Source organism: Schistocerca gregaria, chromosome 6, assembly GCF_023897955.1.
Source record: "Schistocerca gregaria isolate iqSchGreg1 chromosome 6, iqSchGreg1.2, whole genome shotgun sequence".
NCBI lineage: Eukaryota > Metazoa > Arthropoda > Insecta > Orthoptera > Acrididae > Schistocerca > Schistocerca gregaria.
The window spans coordinates 447,850,907-447,856,515 of NC_064925.1; the positions used below are offsets into that span (position 1 = coordinate 447,850,907).

A 5,609-nucleotide genomic window follows, 5' to 3' on the forward strand; every position below is an offset into this window, starting at 1 on the left:
GTAGTAGCATAGATGGACAAGTGCTGTAGCTCTTAAAGTACGCATTTTAGACCCATGTTTACTGGACATTTCTTTTCTTGTTGTGGTCCAGGCTAAGTCCTCCCAAAATATGGAGGGCTAAGAGCTCGCAGAAGAGGTTTCAGAGGTACCAGAACGATTTTCGCTCATAACTTTCGAGTCAGTAGTATCCGCGCCAGGGTCCCATACCTCAAATTGATACTCGTACATTCACCCTTCTTCATCATCCCTGAAAGTTTGCAGCCTCATCAAAAAATTACCGTGTAGCTGACAGAGTTTTCAAATTTGATCATGGGAGATATATTTTTCGTCGAAATCTCAGAATCAGTCAAGTGCCAAACACAGCTTCTCAGTTACATTGTTTCATACCCTACAACAAAAGGTGAAAACTAAGTGGTGTGTCTGTTTTGTTTTGAACTATTTCGGGACTACATTCGCGAGAAGCTAAGTAGAATACCCGTAAAAGAATCACACAGAATCATTGTGTCCCAATATATATTTCAACAACATATGAAAATACAAAGGGGAACAAATATTTCGAAACCAACCGTAAATAATCGCAAAGTGTGGTCGCGACATATTTTCGCACAACAATATTCGTTTTACAGATAAGTGATGTATTGACTCGCCAACCAAACTCAAGTAACCTCATTTAATTGCAGGTGACAAGCTGTCAATAACGTAGTGAGGGGCCTATATTGCGCAGTAATGTAGGAAAAGTTAAGGCAATAACAACAAGCAAAAACTGTTCTTAGGGCTAATTTGTTTAGAATAATTGTTTCTTAAAACATGTTTGCGCTCTACAGAAGTGACTAAAATGCCCACTAACGACGACAGAAGGTGCTGAAACATGGTTGGGTTTATATAAAAAGAATTATATGCGTAACAGGCGGATCTGAAATCCAGTAGTATGTCAATACTGTAGAGATCTTCGAAATGTGCCAGGAAAAACGCTCATCCACCGATAGACTAAAAGGTGATTCACACTGGACGTTAAAAATATGGCACGGAATGAATGGAGATGTCACCACAAAATGGAGGTGAGTTCACGTTAGATGGCACGTCACTTCATTTAGCCTAGTACTGAAGGATGAAACTGAGGTCAAGACTTGCCATCCGTGATAGAAGAAATCACTATAAAGGGACTAACAACTACAACAGAAGTTATTAATGGTCAAAGCAAAATTAGTGACGCTTGTTTTTGACAAAGTTTGGATGGCAAATTAGCCACACTAAGAAGAAGCGAAATAATAGGAAAAGTGTCGCCCAAACAGGCCAAACATCAACATTATTTTGCTGGGCAAAATATATACATACAAAATGTATCAAACAATAATTAGAAGACAATACATAGCGCCCTATTATCTGTTGTACGCAAATCAACAAATGTTTTAATAGCCCATTCATTTCGAAATTCATGGCACAGATAACAAAAACTGACTCTGTGGCATGCATGTATATTCGTCTGCAATGTGTCCAAATCACCAAATTAAAGAAACGTGCGTTTGTGTATCGACGAAATTGCCTGTTTCCCATAGAGAGCTTTTCGCAGCACTCTTTAGCAACATTAACACGTGGTGGAACGTCCCCTCACTCGGATGCACGCTTGAATCCGTAGTGGCAAACAATCGACGAAATCAACAAACCAGCCCTGGTCCAAATTGTCCGACTTTTCACCAGCGATTCTGCGTAAAACGGTCAGAGTATGTAGTCGTTCGCAGCGTCCAAAAACAGCTAACAGGAATCGATGCCACAAAAAATTCGGTTCGATTCATGTCTAGGGAGTATGCAGGTCACTCCAGTCTTGTGATTCTAGCATGCTGAAGGAACGTGTTCACGAGAACCGCACGGTGAGCTAGCGAGTTATCATCTATCAAAATGAAATTGTCACCAAATTTTTGGCGATGAGGTCCCACTGTAGGCCGTAGAATTTCATCCCTGTGCCATAGAGCAGTGAGGTTGCCATCCTCAACGACCAGAGGTGCACGTTGGTTCCAGCACCTCACTTCACCACCACCATGTTGCTCATGTGGGACGCAGTGTTGGAGACATTCGATGTTACTGGTTTGTCTCCCAACTCAATGTCTGCAACTTTATTTCGCTTACACCATAGGCCATAGTCCCGCAGCGATCGCAGGGTCGGCGTGGTTACAACGGATTTGGCAATGTTAGTTTGAGGGATGGCCGGATGCCCTTCCTGCCGCCAACCCTCCCCTCCCCCCCCCTCCCCCCCAGGACGGAATCAGTGTACCCCAACTGTCTGCGTCTAGTGTAAATCGTGAAATAGTGCAGACGTGTTTCAAACTGAGGCGAAACGTGGGGACCAGTCCGGCATTCACCTACCGCCTAAAAACCACATCCAGGCTAGCCGGCACACCGGCCCTCGTCGTTAATCCGCCGGGCGGATTCGATCCGGGGCCGTTTGCCTACCCGAGTCCAGGAGGCAGCGCGTTAGCGCTTTCGGCTACCCTGTTGGGTAAACACATTGTCTGCGACTATCAGGGTGCAAACAGATCCGAGTTTCGTTAGTAAACAACATCTGCAATTACAATGAAATGAACACCCTTAGCTGCTTACAGGCGTTGACATACGTCAACGGGGACAGATGAAAATGTGTGCCCCGACCGGGACTCGAACCCGGGATCTCCTGCTTACATGGCAGACGCTCTGTCCATCTGAGCCACCAAGGACACAGAGGACAGCGCGACTCCATGGATTTATCTCTGGCAGTTCGGGCACTGTTTGTGCATTCGCACAGAAGAAGAAGATGGTCAAGTGGCCGGTGAGCCTTAACTATATATACAGGGTGATTCAAAAAGAATACCACAACTTTAGGAATTTAAAACTCTGCAACGACAAAAGGCAGAGCTAAGCACTATCTGTCGGCGAATTAAGGGAGCTATAAAGTTTCATTTAGTTGTACATTTGTTTGTTTGAGGCGCTGTTGACTAGGCGTCAGCGTCAGTTGATGCTAAGATGGCGACCACTCAACAGAAACCTTTTTGTGTTATTGAGTACGGCAGAAGTGAATCGACGACTGTTGTTCAGCGGGAAACAAATCAGTATGAACGTGACTAGCCTAAGGTGAACGTTTTCTGTGCCATTTCAGCCAATAAAGTTTTTGGCCCCTTTTTCTTCGAAGGTGCTACTGTAACTGGACTACAGTATCTGGTGATGTTAGAGAACTGGCTGTTCCCTCAGCTCGAACAAGAAGCACAACAATTCATATTTCAGCAGGATGGAGCACCACCACATTGGCACTTATCTGTCCGTAACTACCTGAACGTCAACTACCCGAGGCGATGGATCGGCCGCCAGGCAGCCCGTGACAGAGCACTTCATCACTGGCCTCCAAGAAGCCCTGATCTTACCCCTGCGAGTTTTTCTTATGGGGGTATGTTAAGGATATGGTGTTACGGCCTCCTCTCCCAGCCACCATTGATGATTTGAAACGAGAAACAACAGCAGCTATCCAAACTGTTACGCCTGATATGCTAGAGAGAGTGTGGAACGAGTTGGAGTATCGGGTTGATATTGCTCGAGTGTCTGGAGGGGGCCATATTGAACATCTCTGAACTTGTTTTTGAGTGAAAAAAAACCTTTTTAAATACTCTTTGTAATGATGTATAACAGAAGGTTATATTATGTTTCTTTCATTAAATACACATTTTTAAAGTTGTGGTATTCTTTTTGAATCACCCTGTATATACTAAGATGGTATCTGTTCTTTCGGACATGTCCGAAAGAACAGATACCGTCGGCGACCATGCATCTCGTTAGAATGAAATTACAATGACATGAACACCCTTAGCTGCTTACAGGCGTTGACAGTACAGTTAAGGCTCACCGGCCACTTGACCATCTTCTTCTTCTGTGCGAATGCACAAACAGTGCCCGAACTCTTGCGGGAATCGGCAACGCACTGCGAGTAATAAGTATAATGGGCGGGGGCACTATGAATGTAATGCGGGACGATACGTTGAGAATGTGGGTTTCGCGGGAGGCGTGCCAGAGATAAATCCCTGCAGTCGCGCTGTCCTCTGTGTGCTCGGTGGCTCAGGTGGATAGAGCATCTACCATGTCAGCAGGAGGTCCCGGGTTCGAGTCCCGGTCGGGGCACACATTTTCGTATGTCCCCGTTGATGTATGTCAACCCCTGTAAGCAGCTAAGGGTGTTCATTTCATTTCGGATATGTCCGAAAGAACAGATACCACCTTGGTACATATACACTCCTGGAAATGGAAAAAAGAACACATTGACACCGGTGTGTCAGACCCACCATACTTGCTCCGGACACTGCGAGAGGGCTGTACAAGCAATGATCACACGCACGGCACAGCGGACACACCAGGAACCGCGGTGTTGGCCGTCGAATGGCGCTAGCTGCGCAGTATTTGTGCACCGCCGCCGTCAGTGTCAGCCAGTTTGCCCCGGCATATGGAGCTCCATCGCAGTCTTTAACACTGGTAGCATGCCGCGACAGCGTGGACGTGAACCGTATGTGCAGTTGACGGACTTTGAGCGAGGGCGTATAGTGGGCATGAGGGAGGCCGGGTGGACGTACCGCCGAATTGCTCAACACGTGGGGCGTGAGGTCTCCACAGTACATCGATGTTGTCGCCAGTGGTCGGCGGAAGGTGCGCGTGCCCGTCGACCTGGGACCGGACCGCAGCGACGCACGGATGCACGCCAAGACCGTAGGATCCTACTCAGTGCCGTAGGGGACCGCACCGCCACTTCCCAGCAAATTAGGGACACTGTTGCTCCTGGGGTATCGGCGAGGACCATTCGCAACCGTCTCCATGAAGCTGGGCTACGGTCCCGCACACCGTTAGGCCGTCTTCCGCTCACGCCCCAACATCGTGCAGCCCGCCTCCAGTGGTGTCGCGACAGGCGTGAATGGAGGGACGAATGGAGACGTGTCGTCTTCAGCGATGAGAGTCGCTTCTGCCTTGGTGCCAATGATGGTCGTATGCGTGTTTGGCGCCGTGCAGGTGAGCGCCACAATCAGGACTGCATACGACCGAGGCACACAGGGCCAACACCCGGCATCATGGTGTGGGGAGCGATCTCCTACACTGGCCGTACACCTCTGGTGATCGTCGAGAGGTCACTGAATAGTGCACGGTACATCCAAACCGTCATCGAACCCATCGTTCTACCATTCCTAGACCGGCAAGGGAACTTGCTGTTTCAACAGGACAATGCACGTCCGCATGTATCCCGTGCCACCCAACGTGCTCTAGAAGGTGTAAGTCAACTACCCTGGCCAGCAAGATCTCCGGATCTGTCCCCCATTGAGCATGTTTGGGACTGGATGAAGCGTCGTCTCACGCGGTCTGCACGTCCAGCACGAACGCTGGTCCAACTGAGGCGCCAGGTGGAAATGGCATGGCAAGCCGTTCCACAGGACTACATCCAGCATCTCTACGATCGTCTCCATGGGAGAATAGCAGCCTGCATTGCTGCGAAAGGTGGATATACTCTGTACTAGTGCAGACATTATACATGCTCTGTTGCCTGTGTCTATGTGCCTGTGGTTCTGTCAGTGTGATCATGTGATGTATCTGACCCCAGGAATGTGTCAATA

At 48.1% G+C, this 5,609-nt stretch overlaps 1 non-coding gene across 1 annotated transcript; it reads right to left on the minus strand.

The window, feature by feature from the left end:
* Positions 1-2,634: 2,634 nt before the first annotated feature.
* On the minus strand, positions 2,635-2,708 carry Trnat-ugu (transfer RNA threonine (anticodon UGU)). Its single transcript has one exon. It is a non-coding gene; the product is annotated as a tRNA-Thr (tRNA).
* Positions 2,709-5,609: the final 2,901 nt, after the last annotated feature.